Source organism: Homarus americanus, unplaced genomic scaffold (genome assembly GCF_018991925.1).
Source record: "Homarus americanus isolate GMGI-L3 unplaced genomic scaffold, GMGI_Hamer_2.0 scaffold21314, whole genome shotgun sequence".
Taxonomy (NCBI): domain Eukaryota; kingdom Metazoa; phylum Arthropoda; class Malacostraca; order Decapoda; family Nephropidae; genus Homarus; species Homarus americanus.
Window position 1 is genome coordinate 391,459 of NW_024720811.1, and position 24,341 is coordinate 415,799.

The following is a 24,341-nucleotide window of genomic DNA, read 5'->3' on the forward strand; positions in this document are numbered from 1 at the left end:
GTATATCAGCGAGGTGCCTTCTTCTGTGGCAACGAGTACACTATAGTACATTCATCGTTCACACCCATCAACAATAACACTTGGTAGACTTTACATGACGTCATTCACCTTAAGGATTCATATTCGAATCGGACACCACAGACAACTTCTCCTTATATATTTTTGTTAATGAAAATGAACTACCGTCTTTCCTTTCCTACAAATTTAATTATGCATAATTTTTTACTGGGAAAGGGGTATAAACTTGTGAGCTACAGCTGCATTAACAGAAGAAACGACCAATCCTATATGGATATAAACCTTGAACCAAGTATAGTGAACACAGGAATCGAACTTTCACCCTCCACACTTACACAACACCGAGAACATTCACTCACCGTGCGGAGTGTGTTGAAGGCATGAACAACGACTCTTAACAGTGATAATCCTCAAACAAACACCAAACGTCATTTTGAAGAGGAAGGGCTACATAAGATCACCCCCCCCCCCCAACTTCCGGGCCTCAAGAGGTTTGGGTGAAGCTCTCCTCCACACCTCAACCTTCACTTCAGCCCGGGTGATGAGAGCAGTCATCCCTCATGTCAGCTGCAGCAGTCCGGTGTCACTGTCAGTCACATACAAGTGTGGTGGTTGTGGCAGCTCCCGTAACGGTAATAGTGAAACCCAGTCAACACGACGTGACGGGCGTATTAGGCAACTCAAAAGCTGCTGTCTGACGCTCCATGTTTACTTACCAAAGGTGTGTAGAAGACCCGTCATGGTGGGACGTTACCAAGGGAGAGGATGGTGGAAAACACAGTAATATGAAGAAAATGATTTACATACTGATGTTTTGGATGTGTAAATTCCTCAAGTGCCCCTGTAAACATATCCTAGGGCTGAACTGTACTGTCTTCACTACATTTTTGGATCACTCGATCTAAATTGTTAGTGCGAGCTGTTAATTGTTACCTTACATCACCAGCATGTAACCACTTACATCGGCTCCTGTCTTTATATATAGAAGTCCGAACAAAAATCCTCTAAGACAAAAGTGCCCTGACAAAACCCCCAGTTAAAGTGTTAAGTAGGACAAAAGCCCCCAGATAAATTGAAAACTAGGTTAGGTTACGCATTGCAGAGAAGTGTTCATAAACTGTAAATAATAAAGAATAAAAATAATGATTTATAGTCCTTATTATTCTTAGATCCTCCACTCCTTCATATAAGACCTCGACACGGCTGAGACTGGCAGCTCTGGGCCTCAGTTCTCACACGGATCGAACGATAATTATTCCCCATAACTGAAGATATATGCATGCACTACACTAATATTTAACTATAGCGAAACACGAATCCAACTTTAACAAACAGTAACATAACTAGATACAGTAGGTTGACCGAGCACCAGTTAAGAGACAGTGTATGTGAGATGATTATAAAGGCTCTATACCCTAACTGACCCGCTTTACCGGTGTACAGTGTAAGTCTCACTAAAATGTTGATGCTGCGTGTGAACAGCACCAGGTATCATCACGTGCAAATATAATCAACGTTGCCAAAAGTCTAAGGGAATTATACTCAACAATTCAGTTCATTTCCTATTAAATGTCAAAAGTACAAATTTCAAATACACAACCAAAGTATACAGTACACACGCTTACATTACTACACCTGTAGCGATAAAGTGTTGGGTTATATATACTTATAACCTCATATCAAACATATTATTAGTGTTAATAACTGACAGAAGTAACCACAGAGAAGGAGAGGAGTGTAACAAGTGCACGAAGCGATGACAGAGGACTAGAAACATCTCCGTTAGTGACACGTGAACCTCAAGTCTCCACAGTAATGCAGAGCGTATAATATTAACTGTGAACAGTGGGACAACTCGTACCGCAAACATCAACAAAACTGGACCATTGTCTTTGAATGCCAACAGTGACTAGGGAAGACACGGAATTTTTTTTTCTCGTTATTCTGATTACTTCGAGACCTATGGAACACACACACACACACACACATATATATATATATATATATATATATATATATATATATATATATATATATATATATATATATATATATATATATATATATATATATATATATATATATATATATATATATATATATATAATTTATTTTTTTTTTTTTTACCTGCGTCTGCAATAAAATATAAATACAAAATTAGATACATAGCTATTTAATGAAGTGTTCAGATGTTGGCACTGCCACGGCTATCTTGTCGAGTCTCAACCCCTCAAATGACCCGTCACACCCTGGAGCACACCCCTTCAGTATGAGTTTACCTTTGAATACAACGAATAAAACCTACCAAGAAAATATTTGGAGCCACTGAGTACGATTTCTTAACACCCTCGAGTACACTACAGTAGACTTACTTCACCCTTTAATTAAGACGAACACTGCGCTCCGCCAGGATACACTAACAGTTAATCTCAAGGAGGAAACAAGCCATCAACCTTCACTAACTTGTACCTCATCTCAAACTCCTTTTTCTGACATCTCGCCAATCAGACCCAATCCGTCACTGCTTTATTCGTTTAATACCCCCGATCTCTGGCGTGAGGGGTAGGTGCTGTAGTAGTCTCCAGGTGGGAAGAAGATTTACACACAATCCAGCACATCCTCCTCCACAGCTGACGGTGCATACATGTCAGGGTGAAGGAGACGCCGCCACCAATATTTAATAAGAGAGTTTAAAGTGTTGTCGCCGAGCCTGAGAATATATTACTACTACAGTAAACATGTTATTCTCCCTCCTCCCCCCCCCCCCCTTCACTCCCGAGGCCGGAACCTGTAACCCACAAGTTTCACCATCTTAAGTAATTAAGGCTTTAAATACTGTCACCATCAAGAGCACAAGTTGGTTAACTGTTAAACCAACATGGAGCGTATGAAGACTCGTCAAACTATCCACAAGTATCTTAACCATCCGTGGCGTAAACCCGTATATACTACCATTAATGAACTGATAAATGGTGATAATAACAGAAAGATGTTAACTTCACCTCACAGTAAACATAGAGAAGCAAATGAAGACCTGGATAGAGACACGGGGGTCAAGTCTTAGTCCAGAACACTATTAAGTAATAAATGATGAGCCACACCTACCACAGTCAAGCAGCGGCGAGCTATGTGGAGGTCTAGTGGGGAGGTGGGGAGGGGAGTGGGGGAGGAGGGAAGGAGGAGGGGGGGGGAGGAGGGAGTGGGGGAGGAGGGAGGGGGGGGAGGGAGGGAGTGGGGAGCCAGCATGGGGGTGGGAGGGAGCCAGCATGGGGTGGGAAGGAGCCAGCAGGGGAGAGGGGGAGGGGAGGAGAGGGGGGCCAACAGGAGGCAGGGGAGGAGCCAGCATGGGGTGGGGGAAGGCAGCATGGGGTGGGAGAGGAGCCAGCAGGGAGGAGCCAGCGGGAGGAGCCAGCTGGGGAGCCAACAGTGGGAGGCAGTGGGGAGGAGCCAGCATGGGGTGGGAGAAGGGAGCCAGCATGGGGTGGGAGTAAGGAGCCAGGGGGCCAGTGGGGAGCCAACAGTGGGAGGCAGTGGGGGAGGGCCAGCAGAGGAGCCAGCATGGGGTGGGAGAAGGAGCCAGCAGGGAGGAGCCAGCAGGGGAGCAGCTGGGGGAGCCAACAGTGGGAGGCAGGGGGAGCCAGCATGGGGTGGGAGAGGAGCCAGCATGGGTGGGGAGAAGGGCCAGCAGGAGGAGCCAGCAGGAGGGCCAGCTGGGGGAGCCAACAGTGGGAGCAGTGGGGGAGCCAGCATGGGGGTGGGAGCAGGAGCCAGCATGGGGTGGGAGAAGGGAGCCAGCATGGGGTGGGAGTAAGGGAGCCAGCATGGGGTGGGAGTAAGGGAGCCAGCAGGAGATGTGTACACACTAGTGACTCATGTACGGGTAACAGGGAATGAGTCAACTGTTAGACGAGAGCGAGTGTGGTGTTCCTCCGCCAGGCAACACACTTCACGTAGGGCAGTCATCACCATACACACACAATATAAGGCACCATCACTCTTGGAAACGGTGGTGTAAACAACGAGATGTAGATAGCTTCTTCCAGCCAACAGCCTGGTGCAGGTTCCTGACCCCTGACCCCGCAACAGGGTAAAGTGGACACACGGAACTGCTGTGAGCGTTATGACTCATTAAGATAACACAGTATACTAGTAATATTTAACACGCTGTCACCAGTCTAATAACAGAAATAATGCGTTTAAATAGTTGACGAGCGTCACCCACATGAACGCCTTGTGAGTTTACCAGAAAAAACTGAACACTATAAAAGACCAAGAAAAATGTAACGCGCACGGAACTAAACCATAATGTGAGAAACACTACATTACATTGCACACACACAGCAGTCTACCATGTGGTGACCAGACACTGACACACACGTCCAGAAACCCGAGGAGCTCTCAAGTATGAACTATGTCATCATATTTCAATACTCTCCACTCAACTTGCTCAAACAACCAATTCTGCTGTTACCAGACTAAGACATTATATACTGACCCAAAAAATCTCGCTATTAACACCAAGAATTAAACATACATACTCTACACAGCCCATTCACACACCAACTAACATACATTACAAGCACTGACTCGTTACACCGACTTACAAAAATATACGACAAATAAGTTATTGGAAAATGTACCGTACCTGCAATTAAGACAAGTCTCTACAACACAGCAGTAGTACCTCACAAGACCCGTCAGTACACACAGTCTCTCTCTGGCTTACCTGAACAGTAACACGGAACAGAAGAGCAAGTAGGAGTGAACAAGGAACAGTAACAGTAGCGCGGGTAGGAGTGAACAAGGAACAGTAACAGTAGAGCGGGTATGAGTGAACAAGGAACAGTAACATTTGCGTGGGTAGGAGATAACAAAGAACAGTAGCGCGGGTAGGAGTGAACAAGGAAGTAACAGTAGCGCGGGTAGGAAGGAACAAGGAACAGTAGCGCGGGTAAAAGTGAACAAGGAACAGTAACAGTAGCGCGGGTAGCAATAATCTGAATAAATATTTTTCAACAGTTTTCACCACCGAAAATGTAAACATGATACCCGAGGCACCGACTTTATTCAGAGATAGTGAAGAAAACAAATTAAGCGAGATAGTAGTGACTAGTAACGATGTTAGTAAGCAAATAGACAAACTAAAGCCTAATAAGTCACCTGGTCCCGATGAGATATTTGCCAGAGTATTAAAGAAATATAAGGAAGAGCTTAGTATGCCCTTAGCAAAGTTGTTTAACATGTCCTTAAAAACAGGTGTAGTACCAGAATCCTGGAGGATAGCGAATGTAATACCGATTTTCAAGAAGGGGGATAGATCACTATCCTCTAACTACCGTCCAATCAGTCTAACATCAATAATAGGCAAATTAATGTTAGCAATCATTTCAAACTCTATTCTAAATCACCTGGGGAAGCACCGATTGATCAATGATTCCCAGCATGGCTTCACAAGCGGGCGTTCATGTCTAACTAATCTATTAACATTCTTTTCATCAGTTTTCGAATCGGTGGACGAGGGGCACAATTATGATGTGGTATATCTCGACTTTAGCAAAGCCTTCGACAGAGTCCCCCACGAAAGACTAATTAGAAAGGTAAAAGCACATGGCATCAAAGGTAACATCCTTAAATGGATTAGGGGGTGGTTACAGGACAGGAAACAGCGAGTGAGCATTAACGGCACTAAGTCCCATTGGAGCAACGTCACTAGTGGAGTTCCCCAAGGCTCAGTACTCGGACCATTATTATTTATTATATACATAAACGACATAGATATCGGCATAGACAGCAACATAAGCAAATTTGCTGATGACACTAAAATAGGACGTGTTATTAAATCTGACGAGGACTCCACAAAACTACAGGAAGATCTAACAAATTTTTTCGAATGGTCTCAAAATTGGCAGATGAAATTCAACGTGGACAAATGTAAAGTACTCAGTATAGAGATGTAAACAGGGAAACCAGATACCAGATGAACAACGATGCCATTGAGAAATCCGACTGTGAGAGAGATTTAGGAGTAATGATAAGTAGGAACCTTAAGCCAAATAAACAATGTGGTTTTGCTCGTAACAAGGCTAATAAAATACTTGGGTTCATACAAAGGAGTGTTAGTTACAAGACTAGTGAGGTCATCTTACGATTTTATCTTGCGCTTGTGAGACCACACCTGGATTACGCAGTTCAGTTCTGGTCACCGTATTACAGAATGGATATAGAATCCTTGGAAAGAATTCAGAGGAGAATGACAAGACTAATCCCGGGCATTAGGAACCTTGAGTATAGAGACAGGTTAAAGCATCTTAATTTGCACTCACTCAAGAGACGTAGAGCGAGGGGCGACCTGATAGAGGTGCATAAATGGAAGTCAGGGCTAAACAAAGGGGACATTACAAAGGTACTCAAACTATCCAACCAGGAGCAAAATCGTAACAATGGTTTTAAATTAGACAAATTTAGATTTAGGCGCGAAATAGGTAAACACTGGTTTGGAAACAGAGTAGTGGATGAATGGAACAAGTTACCAAATATCATCATTAACTCGAATACGCTGAATAGCTTCAAACATAGGTTGGATGCTTATATGAGCAATAGGGGTTGGGTGTAAACTGGACTGCCCAGTATGGGCCAATAGGCCTGCTGCAGTTTCCTCCATTCTTATGTGTAAGAGGTCCTTATAAATCAGTCCTTCACAACTGTGTCGCCGCCACCAACATGCTGGTAAAGAACATTAGCCGACAAAACCCCCACAACAATTGGGCGTCTCTATAGGTCGAGTTGTCTATGTCGACCAGTGACACACATCACCGTCAGCAGGAGGTAAATGACCTAAAACGCTTAATTCGAGCACCTGTTGGACACTTGCAGGCATGCCTAGACTTCCTCACCACACAATTACGCCCACAAAACACCATGATATATATATATATATATATATATATATATATATATATATATATATATATATATATATATATATATATATATATATATATATATATATATATATATATATATATATATATAATGTCCTCACTCTAAACTGTTATCATCGTCATGAACATGAATATCTCCAACTCGCCGCCAAAATAAACAGTGGGTGAGGCATCTACAGTTGCCGGGCACCTGTTGCTGGGTCTTGACACCGGTAAACGGATCATACTGTACCTTGAAACCTGTTCAGGAAGTTTTGAGTAGCGAGTTATGACTAATCATTACAACTGAAATTCAGAAAGATATTTTTGGTGAGTGAGTGGATGGATGGAGCCAGGCCACTTGTTCGTCAACCATCACAGGTTATCATCCACTTCCTTACTGTACTGTAATCTTTTATCACCATCCACTTCCTTTTGTTCACCTTAGAGGCTACAGTCTATCACACCGCCCATCATTCTATCACTAAGGCCTTATCTTTCACATTCCGTCCTCTATCTAACACAGACCGTCCTCCGTTCTAATTACCTTTCACACATCGCCATTCACACTCTCTACCCTCTTTCCCTTCTTTTTGGCGGCGGAAAGCCCGTGTAGTGGGTGAAAGAACTCACTGAAACAAACAGTAGCGCGCGCACACACACACACACTAAAAATAAACTGGTTAGTCTAGTAGTGATAAAATTACATTTATTGAGATACTGACGCAGCGCATTTTAAAGAACCTAACGTAGTGAGCAGCAGTCCGATACCGACTCATTCACATAGACAAGAAACAATAACGACTAACTCAATAAAAAGGAGAAACTTGGCACAATCAAATTTAATTACAGTAGTGAAATAACACAGCAACACAAGAGACCAGCTGCAGGATTCTCAAAGGTCAAAATTTCCCTCCTTATTCATAAACATATGAACGCATACATCAAAATGACCACCAAACTCTACGATTTTAACAGAATATGTTCACTTCCACTCACTCACACTCCTACACCTATGTACTACCACGGCCGCCCAACACACGCCTCTATCTGGTAGTACTGCGAGGTTTGAAGGAGTAACAGTCGACTTTTAATGACCCGTAAAGATAAATCCCATACTATAATTCTTGAAGCTAATGAACAAAATTTCACAGGGGAGCGGGGGTCGGGGTCGGGTCCGACGCAAACGACTTGTAAATATTAGGAACTATGGAATGACTTCAAGGGCATTTCAGATCTATAAATGTATACGAACGACGACCAATCAAGACTTCGCCGTTTAAATAATCTCGTTAAAGAGAAAAAGCACCAAAAGAGTGGGAGGCGCCTGCAGGTCTGTTCCCCGCCCCTGAACTCGGTGATACATCTTGAGAAATAACGAGCAACTTACACTAGTTCCTCACGCCATACAGCCCCATTGGTCTCCCACCTCACTATAATGACCAGCGGAAAGAATTTGTCCCCACTATCCTGGCTTCTCCCACACTCCCTCTACGGTACAGCACTTGGGGGGGGGGGGGTTTAAATTATAAAAACTTATCCTGTAGGGATTCAAAATCTATCGACATTTGTTACTTTTATCCTCTTAAAGTTGTCACTGATACACCTGAAATACAATACCTTATCCCCCACAATCCCTGGACACTGTGACGGATAAAATGAACCAACATCCTAATATGGCCCAACCTGACCATTACAGCACAGTAAGAATGGTCCTGAGGTACAGTATACAATCTAACAAAACTAAAGTATGGCCCTGAATAATAATCTACCGAACTCTCAACTCCAGGACTATTTTTCCTGCCGTAAAACCTCCATTTGTTAAATTAATCCTGTTTCAAATATCACCACCTCGGCCAACAGATTAGGAGAGGACACTAATCTGTTCTCCCTGCGCCTTCATTATGTACAGTTTGTTTTAAAAGAGGCATTAACCTTCACGGCGAGGTTAGGCTATGAACCATCTGACCTTACAAGCAGCAATTGTTGAAATGATCCTTCTACTCGAAAATATATCACATACAATGTTTTTTCCCCCCAGATGTAGAGAGAATACATAAAGAGGATTATGTCGGGAAGCCCCAGAGGACACCAGGGCAGGCAGCCGGCTCACTATGGTGGTGGTTGTGTCACGTCCTGCCTCCACTCCCTGTACCCTTCTCGCACCCATTATACTCATCCTCCATTCTCTCTCTCACCCCCATAACACACACACACACACGCAGATAACACTTCTCAATCCTCTCACTCACACACAAAATAATAAATAAAAATTACTGTTCGACACCACAACCACATCCAGCCCATACGAGCATAAACTGATCACCATACGAACAGCCCAGTCCCATCCATTGCAAACAATTATCAATAACTTGTAATCAACCAGTGTATTCACACCCAGTCAATCTTACCTTTGTACTGTCACTGTTGAAATGTCCTGTAGTATGACCTTCTCCCCACCTTGTTATTATATATCATATTTTGTATCACTGATGTTACTTCAATTTTTCAATTTCAGAAGTTTATTCCTTGATAGAGGAAGCGGGATCCTAGTGCTGTCACTAGGTACTCCTGTACAATAACACCAGAAGCAAGGAAGGATATTCCTTTAACACATTATCAATATGTGTTAAGTTACTTGTATATAACTTACCCCACCCATCCGAGCAAAGACTACGCTCCCTTCCTTTAAATCATCTCTTAAAAATTATCTATTGTCTAAGTATTAATATTTCTTGTAACACCTACTATATTTACAGTACTTGCTTTTATTGTACCATCAAAACCGGTTTATCGGATATTATCATGTAAATAGATAAGTAATTACCATTGCAATAAACATATTTGCCAACTAGACATAATCCTGACAGCTCTGTCCTCTTGTTCAACCTTATTACTGTACTACCCAGGTTGTACTGCTCCCCCATTATACTTATGTTTTTCAATTCCACTGTAATTTATGTATATACTGTACATATAAAAAATAAATAAATAAACTTATAAAATATTGAAGTGATAACCGTGGTAACATTATGAGATGTTCTTATTACCACCATGCTATTGTACTATTCCAGATGATACTAAATGTTACATAATACTTCCTTGAGAGCTCAGGTTATCAACTGGCTCAGCCATGTTAAATATTCTTATTATTATCCACTCTGTATCTGTGTTTTTCTGGCTAAATTAACTGTTTCAATTCAATTTGTCACACAACTGACCCATTCCCCAATTATGTAACTGTATAATTTCAGTGTTTTGGCTGCCATGTTCTTTCAATAATCCGTTAATAACTTATTATTATTACAACACTACCTCACCCACACACTCCCAGTTCTTAAATCCCATTAATATGTAGATGCAACTTAAAATCTTATTGCTATGTATGATAGTTAAACGCCGAGCTTACCATGCATACTGTCACCATCCCTCAGGCTTTGTCACATATAAGCAACACCTGTAACAATTATTTTTGCATATCAAGTACACAAGTTGCGCACCTGTGTTAGTCATCTACTTGTTGTCTGAGCTCTCTCTCTCTCTCTCCCTCTCTCATTGGTTTAGCCACTGTCTTGCACCATCCCCCCTAGTCTTCCATTTCCTCTAAGGGGCCGCGTGCACTCCCCATTTGATCCACTTGACACCAATAGTAATAAGTACATATTAGGAACAGCGGAAGGAAATGTTAATACAAATAACCACGAGGACTGGGCGTGGACAAGGCGAGGAGGAAGGAAACTGCTCACCACCGTCCACAATTAACGTAAACTGTTGCAATATATACCCACACCACCACTACTGCTCCCCACACCACCACTACCGAATAAAATGTTAACAACTGGATTTAGAGTAACTAAAAAAATATATATATATATATATATTTTCACAATTAAAAAAACAACAACAGGAGACAAGTGTAAACAAGAGCACCGTGTCAGTCACTGAATGAGAGTATTGTATTTCAAAGTGAATCACCACCAGTACTAATTACCCATTGATCATACCCACAAAATAACTCGTGTAAAACATATCACAAACAGAACAGCTGCGACTCGGCTTTCTGTACAGTATTTCGGAAATGATGTGAACCAACCAAAGTTCACTACAAAAAAGAGCATAACCACCAGGTTGGATTGGGTTTGTGACGTCCAAGAAGACTGGCTACTGGCTGAGTTAACTCAGTCACGCCTGAAACATTTCTCTCGTGCTAGAAATTTTCACCGAGGAGAAAAGGCTGATATACTGAATAACCTGAACAAAACATGTAAGACACTGCGTTAAATATTATATAGTCTGCTGTTATAACCAGTTCAGGATTTGTGTTACTAACAACCCAGGCCATTATAAAGTGCATCTCTGGTCTATCATCTGACACCACCGCTGGTTGGAACAAATGAGGGGAAGGGATTAAGAGAACTAGTAAAAAGGAAATGATTTGAACGGGCTATACAAATACTTGTACTGAGTGACATTATCCACCAGGGAACCAGTACAACCAATCGCATATCACGACAATAAGGTCATCGGTATTTGTTTCCTTCGTAGGCAACATATCAAAGCGTGGGTGGCAGATAATGTTGGCAGGTCCTCGACACACTGAGCACCTCGTCACCCTCCTTACTCAGCGCCGTCATAAGTCACCCGCTTACAATGACGAAGCTCTCAGGAAAGCCCGAAACGAGTTTGGGCAAATCAACAACACCTTTAATAAGGGAAGACTTAGTAATGATTTAAGAACAATTGACGTCTGAACACTACCAACGTATACAAAAAATAATAACGTCTTCAACACTGAAATGTTATGTGAATTAATATAAAGTGACTAAATTGCCCTTTTGTTTAAATTTCAACGCCAATACATTTCAGTATTATTTTTTATTCAAGAAATTTGCGTTGTATCATTCATTCTTAAATCGTTTTAATTAAGAAGACAAAAAGGATATACAGTATAAGTATCATTAATGAATTACTCGAGATGGCCACCTGGCTATTGCCTCACACATACTATATACTTGACACAGGTGACACCCTTATCTGAAGCACCTGTCACCGTCATGAGTCACAAGTAACCACTCTAGAGATTATCTTTCAAGGGCCTTCTTATCTATTAGTTTTAAGCAGAAGTTTAAAAGGGACGAGCACATTTATTACCACCCAAATTTATAGGCCTACGATATTCTACGTCCAGACTAGACGATGACTTACTGCAGAACATCGCCAAACGCTGGAATCTGCGACCATTGGCTACACCACAGTGTTAGCAGAAGGCGGCCTTAACTATAAACGTTAAACAGTCTCAACACACATTTTACAAAAGTACTGATCAGTTCCGATATATGAGATACTTAACATTATCAGGAGAGACAAATTAACACAACCCAAATGACCATATTTAATGAACAGCTTCCCGCATTACTTGTGATCATGATTAATTCATTTAGATTTACGTTACTTCAAGAGAGGTATAAATTCACTCAAAGTTTACAACAATGAAACACTTTAAATGACCTCGGTTAAGTGAGCCATGGGGAGTTTTACACTTGAGGTTCAACACAACAAAAATTTATTATTTACACTAATAAACGCCAGTTCAAGGCGCCTACTCCTTTAATATATGAATCTCTTAAGTACTTTGTTAGCTTGCTGTACCTGGGGACACAAGGGACGTTGTTCATCACCTGCAGAAACAAGTAAAGTGAATTAAACCTTCGTTGGTATTGTCAGAGATGAATGTAGTTTCAGCATTGTGTTGACAGGGCAGAACTATCAGCTGTTTCTCCCAGCACGCGTCGTTGGCACTCAATTGATCTTAAATACCATTAACAACTGTTGTCACTAGCACTCTTGGTTGGCAATACATTTGACTATTAACACTTACTCCTCGTCTTTGGCAACAATGTTGGCACTTCAAAACGCCCTTAACACTACCATCAGTTCCTGGGACTTGGTTCAGTAAGTTATAAACAACTGAGCTAATACACTTTTTTTCCTCGCGCGCACACACATAAGAATGGAGGAAACTGCAGCGGCCTATTGACCAGTACAGTGGAAGCATCACAAACATGTTAACCATCTTCTAGGATGGTATGGCACTGTAGGTAGGTAACATCTCCCAAGTACAGTTGCCTTCTGCCTACAACTATGACCCGTTGTAACATTAAGATGGATTCAATAAGTTTGATCAACCTTACGGGAGAAATTTCGAGAAACTGAAGCAGTAATACATTCATCACCAGGTCTAGTTCTGCAAATAAGTACTAACAGTATTATATATATTAGTTAATAAAGAGTCTGTTCATGACTTATAAAAATATATAAATCAATTCACCTCTTAATGTTCGTCAATCAGCTGAGCATTGTTACACCACAAAGGGCACCATCTTTGCTGATGTATTTCTCCCATCCATATACAGTACATCAGTCATATATATGTAGCTTTACTGAAATTCCGTTAACTACAGCTGAAGGTGAACCTGAAAACATACACTTAAGAGAATAACTACTGTTAGTCTTTGTCTTCCCCAGCCATTACTGTACCCGGCCAGTGAGCCCCACCAGAGGATAAGTGATGGTGGCAACCCCTTTGTTTATCCCCCGTCTTCCCTTCATGGATAACAAAGTAATTTTGAACCTCTACCCTCACGCATCTCTCTCTCTCGTCCCCCCCCCCCCTCGCTACCTCTCGCATGTCCCTTCCCTCTCTCTGAACGAGGCACTAGTGTTACAGGGTCAATACACTTTACAATCTGTATTCTCAAGACACCGTCAAGAGTCATCACTACTCACCAAAACCGAGATGAAATAAATGTGTTAAAACCAAGTTGGTGTTTATATATATATATCAACTCGTGTGTATTCGATACTGTATGTATGTATAAAATCCCAGAGTGCACATGGGAGGTGATGGTGGTTCGTGTATGACTGCCGCTGGTTCAGAACTGTTACCACATTCTAATAGTTCCTACCTTCAATTGTCCTCGTGACTGGAGATGGGAGAGTATACGCCTAACTGGTTGACTCTGAGCTACAATATAAAAATAATGTCCACAGTGGCAGTCAAATGGCGACACTATGATGAATGGACGCGTTCAGTCACCACCAATCAGGAGACAACAGTTAACGTAAAGAATCTTTATGAATCCGGACCCAGAGCCAGAGCGTGGTACAATACTAGCAAGTGCCACAACACAACTGGCGAGCCACAGTGCCACAAGAATACTGACGAGCGCGCCACAAACACTCACAGTTGACTGCTACTTTTCTATTAGTCAACGTGGCCTGGCGCGCGCGTTTAAAGCTACAACAATCGGTTCCATGACAAAACCCCATACATTTTATATATGAGACTGGGGTTTTATCCGGTCACCGCAACAATCACCACCACACAAAATAAACACCGAGTGTGGCACTGCAGCTCCTTGCCTATCAACAAGTAAACAACCACCATGAAGGTAATTATTCATCATTTCTGAAACCATAGTTGCATTAAACCAACTTTCACGGTGTTCTCCATGTAACACAGAACAAGGCTTCATATTCTTGTCTACTTACGACTACTTGTTAAAAGGATGGACTCTTCAACATTATTCCTGATGGTCTTCATGTCATTAGTTTCCTTCCTGTTGTGAACCTTTGTAATCTACACCACACCTCCCCTGCCAGCACACCACACCACTACCAACACACCACACCTCCCCTGCCAGCACACCACACCTCCCCTACCAACACACCACACCACTACCAACACACCACACCACCATCACCACACCACCATCACCACACCCCTCCCGTTCTAATACACTTCCCACCATCACTTGGCACAAAATACAAAAAAATATATACTAATTAGTTTCCACCAGGTCCGTGATGAAGCAACTGTCCTGGTAACAAATATTATAGCCCAGACAGCAGCCACCTGGGGAGCTCCTCTTGACCCAGCGGCGACAATAAGAGCAATACCGTAATATATAACGGACACCCTTTATTACGACCAACGCTCATATGCGAATAACCGTATAAAAGACGCTTCAGCTTAGATATAAGTCATCGTGTCCAATCTAGAAATATCAGGGTTTTTTTTAGTAGACTCAGAATCAAACTGGTAAGTCATTACATTAAAATCCATAAATATGATAAACTTGACTACTGACAACACAGACACGCTAATCTCCAAGACAAAATCTTTTACATCCATAATAAAGGTGTTTGTACTGGATGTTGTCGTGGCTACATCACCTCTAAATATGATTAACCTCTTGTGTACGGTATCGAATGAAGGAAGCTGGCGTTAGTCAAGTTACTAAAATAGAATATTAAAAAAAAAGTGGCGTCCTCGTAGTGAGGTGAGATGAGATGAAGTGAGGTGGTTCACACACATGAGTGGACTCGCTGCCCTCCATCCTGGTGACGCACCAAATCGCTCAACAAAAGGAGGTCAAATTAACAGGTTTCGTTTTTCACCAATTTTCAGAATTCTCAGGAGATATTTAGACCTTCGGTAGTGAGCTCAAGATATTGTATATAGACGTTGGCCTTGTGGAGTGCAAGAGGTAAAAACGTTGACGAGTATCTATCAGCATGTGGGTAATACCACACATCTACCTAATACAGTACAAGGAATGATACAATGGCCGCCTGACCTTAACGAGACACCTGCCTACAGTACAGCGCGCTTCCTCTTGGGTCACACTGTACTCGCACATCACATATACTCAATTTCACACACCGGACTTTCTCCATGTCTTGCACAATATATTTCACGCCCTAAAATATAATTGTTGTTCCCTGTCCACTGTACTAGGAAGAAATAACACTAAGCTTATTGCTGCAGAAGCTGATGCCTTCATCACACACACACACTAGTTAAGTATATTAGTTGTATGCACTATTAAGGATATAATCTTACCCGGATCTATAACGATTTCAACAAGACATACCAAACTCCTGACACCGGAAGGCCATGATGAGTCACCTCCATGTTAACACATCAAACAACCCGACCACAGTGTATCAGCTCTTAGTGTAGGAGTTCACAGTCAACGTGATACTCTTTTAGAAACTTAAGGGTGTGATAACTTACTGTAAGCCACACAGTTAATCATTACACAACCTCCCCAAAAATATATGTCCAAACAGACACACGTTTTACGTCTCTGTACACACACACCAAAAACTGGATCGTGTCAAATTCGAAGTCCTCAAGTGACCCCTTAAAATAAATACATAAATCCGTGACTTTTTCATAAATTTAATCACTATCTGAACCTCACAGCCAACATCACCACATACCCTGCTCTCCCCTACACACACTGGGCACACGTCTGCCAGCCTGTGTGCAGTCAAGCACAAATGGTCGCATATTTTCAAGTGAACGTATTCCGCTAACCAATCGGCAAAGCCACTCTGGAAAACCTATCAATGATAATCCCGGGGAAAGGGAACACACACACACACACACACACACACACACCAAACGTGGAAGTAAATCCCAGCTGTCTCCCTAAGCTTTGAGTTGACCATCTGTCTGTTGCACGCATGACCACCAAGACACACCTCATTGTGGTCACATTAACCCGCCTGGAGTGGCCTCTACAGGGGCGGATCCAAGAATATCAAAATGGGGGAGAGTCCAATAAGTTGTGGGTGGAGACCTCACTTGGATTATGGAGTTCAGTTTTGGTCACCGTACTACAGAATGGATATTGAACCCCTAGAAAGGATGACAAGACAAGACTAATCCCGGGCATCAGGAACCTTGAGTACAGAGACAGGTTAAAGCATCTTAATTTGCACTTCCTCGAGAGATGTAGAGCGAGGGGCGATATGAGTGAGGTGTATCACTGGAAGTCAGGGCTAAACAAAGGTACTCTTATCTAACCAGAAATGAACTTGTAACAATGGTTTTAAATTAGATAAATTTAGATATCGGCGCGAAAAAGGTAAACATTGGTTTGGAAATAGAGTAGTGGATGAGTGGAACAAGTTACCAAACATCATCATTAACTGGAATACGCTGGATAGCTTCAAACATAAGTTGGATGGATATATGAGTGATAAGGGTTGGGTGTAAATGGGACTGCCCATGATGGGCCAACAGACCCCCTGCAATTTCCTCCATTCTTAAGTAAACCCTGAGATGTGTGCCGTATAGACAAAGCCTGCACTAGGGCAGTTAATGCAACTATAGTGACTTATCAATATTGGCAGGGCATCCACTACAATGCTTACTATACCTCCACCCTGCTGCTGCACCACAACAGCTTCCAGTACTGCCCCCCAACACGTAACAGTAACAGCCGAGAGTCGTACCCAAGTAAACCTTCACAGTGAGGTCCCAGGTACCCAGTGAGACCAGACAACAAGCAGCGATGTGTTAATCTATCCACGATAGGGAGGTCTGACTGTCCACCACTTGAGTGAGTGAGGTTCTGTGACACCAGGCCACGTGGTGTCTCCATGACCCTACACCACGTAGTGAATGAGCTGGTACAGCTTCACGTGAGGTCTCAGTCCACACAACACCATGTGCTGTTCAACACTTCAGCGCACGTGACCTATGTAGTAAACATTAATTTGTATGCTACTTTTCCTTTATCTAATGAAAGTTATAGTTAAACACCCCCATGGCAATGTATGTAATGAGTAATTTTTAGCCATTGTATATTTTCAGCCTTTGGGCTCCTCAACCTCTTCAATAAACCGTTAATTATTATTATTACACACACGCACACACACACACACACACACACACACACACACACACACACACACCAGTGTGTTCACTACCAGCCAATCTTAATTTTGCACTGTTACTTTGTTGAAATTCCCAGTTGTATGACCTTCTCCCCACCTTGTTATTATACAGTATATTTACCATGGGTGCTACTATAGCGTGCGATATACAAGATATTTTGGTAAGTTAGGTTAGGTTAGGTAAGGTTGGATTAGGTCAGGTCACGTTAGATTAAGTTAGTTAGACTAAACCTTTATGAGTGTTGGGGGCAGGTTTGATGGCCGGTACCCAGCTTCAGGACTGGCCAGTTTCACTTGATTATCACGTTTCTCGCTGTCACCAGCCGGCCCTCACACTCCCACCATTACCAGCACTAACCCATCACACGGCAGTTTTATCCATCTATTATTCCATATTTCTAACAATCATTTATTGATTTTGTAGTAGATAATTTTGAAACATCGTCAGCTACCCCTCACACAGAGCATAAGGATGCCGTGAGGCAGGATCTGTCACAACACTTTGACTTAACTAATTTCTCAAACTCATGATTCTAATAATATAAAGACATTGAGATGGAATACCAAGAAAATATGAAAATAGAGCAGTAGTGTTTTACTGACGAAATGTGCGAGTCATGTGAAAGAAAGTTAGCTGCTGCAGGCGACACTTGAGGCATGACAGTCACACTACACACTCAACTGTGGACGGGGAGGCAGGGGGTGTGGGTACTCCGATAAGACAACAACAACTATTAACATGAGAAGGCGGAGACTTTATGCCCTTGTTCCCCTGATCATCCATGAGGTCGTCACATTCCAACACGTCTTTATACCCCCTTTAAAACATGCACGTGATGGTCCTGGAGTGTTTATGAAGCAAGCAAGAGTGTGTTAAGCCCCCCCCCCCCATTAATATTCCATGCTCGCGTCATGAGGCAACACGTCCATTCAACACCCCCCTAGCGCTGGCTCCCCACTCTACCTCTCCACGTCCACACAGAGTCCCGACGTCCCTTTATTAAACAACAATTAACTCAAAGCATTTACCAATTTAATAGTATAATCGCTTACATTAATTTACCCAAACTGTGCAGACAATTTCAAAGCTATTAATAGTTTATTTAGGTTAATTGGAGATGTGGATGAACTGAACAAAGTTCACACAAGACATCAAGACATTACCTTCACTTAGGTCTTTCACCCTTTACCCGTAGCCAGCTGGTGCCAGTCAGGACACGCGGTAAGTGGTGTCCCCCTCACCACCAGGTTATTCCACCAGATCAATTAATTAATCACACACCGGTGAGAGATTTATACGTTGAAATACCCGTAAAATGATAATCCGTAAAGTACTTATAACGCTACACAGAAGCGATGTTGCCACAATCACGTCCCACGATACACTAAACCTCCCTGTAATGTACTGTACACAAAACCTGCCGGGAGGGGAGGCCACCGGAGTCCGGACCGGTACGGGAGAGAGCGAGCTAGTGGTGGGTGGGTGGGAGGAGACCTGTTACTATTAACAACAAATGTTAAAGAGCATTAAAACGCAAACAGACATCAGAATGAAACGACTAAGAGTAATATGACCACTAAGATGGAATCGAGAGAAAGTCAGATCTGTGCGCCTGAAGATCAAATAACAAGGAAAAGTTAAGAAAATAAACACAATCCTTCACCTGAGGCCCTGCGGGTGGTGCCGGCAGGTGTGCAGTCTTAGTGGGTCAGTGTAGCGGGTGGGTGCACTAAACACGTTATTACAAGCATTAACTATATACAGCAGGAGTGCCGGGGCCCTCCACCAGGGTACAGTCGTCGGCCCCCTCACCTCCTACAACAGGTTTGATGTTATCTCATACACATGTAAGGCTCCCCCACTCACTCTAGCTTGTCCCTTACTGCTGCTATTCAACACATCTCCATTTATGATTTTATTTATTCTATAGTAATCCTACGTTACGCAGGCAATGTATGTCATACATCTTATTAAAGAACACCGCACCTGCAAATGGTGGCAGATGACGGAAGAGGGGAGGAAACTGCCACTCTAGTATTTCTTCAAAACAAACTAATGTTATAGAAAACCGTGATAATATTCCCCAAATTACGAAAAATCATTTAAAGTGTTAACAATGACAAGTAATTCTTAACACTTTCATAAGTTTTGAAGGAACAGAACCCTGACCTAGACCACACGAGTATCTGGTGTCGGGGACCGCAATCTCTGCCTCAGGATATGTCAAATATTTGTTGACCCAGAGTTAAAGGTGAACATATTGCTGGTTGTGGCGTCACTCCTCATCTATAATATATTGTCTTATTCCAATATACCTCTATGTGTGTGAGTGAAGTTAACTTATAATAACTCGTGTTCTCGTGGACCTTAAGTTATCATCCACCATTATCATCTCGGAACGATTTCGACATTTTAGCATTTTTTTTTTTTTTGTAAAACGTTGTCAAACTTCTTCAAGCTTTATCTGTTTTATGGAAAGTACCAACAATAACAGTGAAGAAATCAAGGCTAGGAGTAGACCTACTGTACAATACAAATAAAGGGGAGACCACTTGAGCCAGCCCCTCCCCTACAACAGTGACTCATCATCCTCAACTCTCAACATGGTCACGAATCACAGAAGAAAGAAACACTCGCCCGAGACCCGACACGTAACCCTACATTCCAGCTGCTAGATTTCAGAGTCTGGTCAAGGTCGCAATCCCAGACCTCACTCACACCCTAGCTCCCAACACCTACCAAGGCAACGATACCACAACACACACACACACGTACGTACGAGACAGTTAAAAGCAGGTAAGAGTTAGAATCCAGGAAAGAAAGTCACAAGAAAAATAGTCACATATAGTCACATAAAAAGGCACGGAAAAAACCTAACCTAACCTACGTGCAATGCCATCAAATATATATTGTGTTGTCAATGTGTACAAGTCATGTGAGTTTTTTTTTCCTGTGGACTTTATTTCCGTCCACCAAGAGGGAGGACCCTATACCAGTCATAAGGTCACAGGGTATGAGGGTGAGAAACGGGTAACCAAAGGGGAGATAGGAGAGAAAATAGCGCAAAGTGGGTACGGGGAATAGGTGGAGATAGTAAGGGAGGAAAGGGAAACAGGTGGAAAAGAGAGAAGGGGAAGGAAAGTGATGGCGAAAAGGAAGAAGGAAAGAAGAAGAGCATCACCAACACGCCAGGCAGGCAGGGAGGGAGGCGGAAGCAGGCGTCACCACCAAGAATACACCCCCCCCCCCCGGTACATGTGAGAGGAGGTTGGTAGCACACTAGTATTAATGCACATACAATTTACAACTTGTTTAATACATTCGGGTTAGTACTATGTAGTGGGCGAGAGACGGACAGTTTATGTGAAACTGTATGATGTCTGCAGTAAGGTAAGTTTTGATTTTACATTTTAATGTCATAATAATATGTGAGTAAAGCACTCAGGGGTAACGATAAGTCTACAGCTGGAGATTCAACGTACTGAAAGATGATGCTAAAATTACTCGATCTTACACTACGTTATGAGGGATTTACATTACGGCCACATACCGGGTACAAGAGTCAATTAACACTGTATATCTCACACACACATACACAATTTTGTTTACTTTACCTTTTGTTGCCTCTCGTGTAATGAGGATGGCCGGCCCAAGGGCCTCCGAGGCGTGAATTTGTTTAAGGTGTAGAAGCTGTCGCCAACACAACAACCACACCCTGAGTTAACGAGCTGCATGACCCAGTGTCAAGGACTAGGAATAGTCCGAGAAGACCGGACAACTCGCCAACTGCACTGGCTAACCATTAACATCCAGATCCACAATTACTGCTGGGTAGACATAAGCAAATGGCGTAAAGAAACTTGCCCATAGTTTCACCCTGCCCGGGGATCGAATCCGGGTCTGCTCGGTTGGGAGGCGAGCATGATGACCATTCACCGCACCCCACAGACTGTACAACACAACACTTCACAGACTGTACAACACAACACTTCACAGACTGTACAACACAACACTTCACAACTCACTAGACCTCGGCGTTCATCTCTGGCTAACAAAACCATCCCGTAACTCCACCCTTAAAAAACTAACATTTACATAGCGCGAATCTCTGAGGGGTGGTGCTGTTTCTGGTGATAAACGACAAGCAGACCTTTGCTTCCCTCCTATCAAACCTAACCACCGGGTCATGACGTAACTCCACCAATCACAAATCATCATCACTCACAAACAGTCCAGACCTGGGTAGTCCTAACTAACGGTGTAACTTGCAATAATTATCTGTACTGTATATTTTAAGTACGTGTGTTCGAGCTTGCACATTTTCCCCTGGTGTGTTTCTTTGGTGAGGATGTGACCGGGGTATCTGTTGGACTAATGCTGGTCTAAGAGGTGTGTTACAAATAGCTTCTGTATCAGCTGGGCGTGGAGCTGGCTGTGAGGAAGGACCTTATGCCTTACCATCACTCACCTGTGCTAGACCACAACCATCCTCACTATACTACCAGCACACAGACAATAGTTACGGGACAGGTGATGGGGACTGAACGTAACGCAAATATACCGTACTTCTATACTGGAGCAGACAGAGATTTAATATTAGTCCCTTCACTACCATTAAGTGGCGTAGAACAAACATTCCCACCATAACCACCACTATAACCCCCAATACTACCATCACTACCGCTACTACCATCCTCATCACAAACTACCACCACGACATTTCAGAGTATCACAAGTAACGCATATTTATAGGTGTTTATTTGCTATATATAATCTGGGTACTTGCACTTACACCTGGTACAGTGGCTGGTGTGTTTTGTTGAGTCTGGCTACTATTGAGAGGTTCCTTAAGGGCCATTCAGGGAGTCTTAATACCAAGTAAACAAACACACAATTGTCACATCTCACAAAACACGCCAGCCATCGTACCAGGTGTAAGTGCAGGCGACTGTACATGAGCAACCCACAGACCCCCCAATGTAGTAAATATTCATTGGGTTACGTTGGGTTTCTTTGTCCCCCTAACCTAGTCTCACCCACTATCTCCGCTCCTTACATGCTTCCCTCTCTACTGTCTCCTCTGCTCTTTCTATACTTTATTCCAGTCTAGTTTTTTTTCTTTTATTTCCATATCCTTCATACTCACCTCAGAGTATATTTACCCTCTATCCCCAACCTTCTGCTGCCCCCGTGTTTGTCAAATCGTGCTCTCATCTTTTGGGTGCCGTTAACTTGAACACCTATGAGACACCAACAGCCGCGCCTCAGAATTGTTTTATAAATACTCTTCAAATACACCCAAATTAATAGGGAACCAATTTCCCTTCAGTGATACGCAACATGACAGGTACAGCCGAGCAAAGATCCTGTAAAATGTCCTTCCATTACATACAGTGACAGTTAACTCACACAGCAGGTGACCAAATTGTAACATCAGGGAACGTCATGAGACGAAGACCTAAGCCATCATTATAAAGCGGGAGGAAGCTCCTGCACCGGCTACATCCAGAGCAGGCGGGACTCACACCCCGAAGGCTGAAAGCATTACAGGTTGCCAGTCTACCTACCGTTACCTTGACCGTCTCTAGTGAGAGTACGTCACTCGTTGCTCTATCAGGAAATTGTTTTATTTATTTTTTCAATCCAATATGATAATATGGCGACAGTTAAATATCCAGTATGAACATCTAACTTGTGTACAATTCTTGTCCAATGTGATCACCAGTTAACAACAAAACTTTCACATGCCTTTACTCCTCCAAGTATACTGTTTAAAGTTAAACAATTAGTTCAGGGCTCAAACATACTCCCTGAATGAAGACCCCGCCATGTTTGTAGAGTTGGCAGCACTGCGAGTTGGAGAATGCCCATTTAAGTTTCACATGTGGTGTAACCAGCACTCATCACTCGAGGCAATGGGCACTCCAGCATCACTACACCTTGACCTAGGCACTACTATTGGAGACTTGCCATCCAAGCTCCGTATTATCTTACGTTTTAGTTGCTATTGGTAAAATTTAGCTGAACAAACAAGTCAGATGCATTCTTTCATTGTTACGTAGGAGGAAAATTCAGGTTTAAGTATCCCGTTAAACGCCGTCTGCATATTTAAATGATTTTTTGTAGTCATATACCAACTAAACACTTTAGTTCCTTCTAGCACCAAGCACTCGTTAACATGTAACCATAACTCATAAATGGTAACTTGTACCCTTATCCATAAACTAATAACAGCTGTTGTAAGAAGCTATTTAGTCCCGCAACACAGCGATTTATTACAATACATATTAAATATTCCAATATAACTTTCACTAAACTTCCGTGGCCCAAGAGGCACTAGGTAACCATCATGACTCCTTCCCAAGCGGGCCACCACACATCCTCCTCGGCATTTCCCGAAGGAGTGTATGATTCAGCGGCCGTCGTGGGAGGAAAGGTCACATGGTGAGCTTCACTGCTGCTGCTGCTGCCACCCACACACTACGTACGTGGTTCTAACGCCTTGGGAGTGTTAAAGGTAAATGGTACGAATATAAGTGGCTGCGTCACCATGGCCAAATATCCGGGTTATATGCTACAGTAAATCACCCCATTCATACAACGATCAGTGTTGGAAGGCGTGGCTGTGTACCGCACCATTCACCCCTCTA

The 24,341-nt window shown here is 42.7% G+C and overlaps 1 protein-coding gene across 2 annotated transcripts in view; it reads right to left on the reverse strand.

The window, feature by feature from the left end:
* Positions 1-24,341, reverse strand: part of LOC121861187 (moesin/ezrin/radixin homolog 1-like) — a 110,998-nt gene that overhangs the window by 62,481 nt on the left and 24,176 nt on the right. Inside the window, exon 1 of one of the 2 annotated variants that reach the window (XM_042358761.1) lies at positions 13,904-14,117. The exons of the other annotated variant lie outside the window; for it this stretch is intronic. The gene's annotated coding sequence lies outside the window, so the exon portion shown is untranslated. Of the gene's footprint in view, positions 1-13,903; positions 14,118-24,341 lie in introns of those variants that run through there. 2 annotated transcript variants of the gene reach the window in all.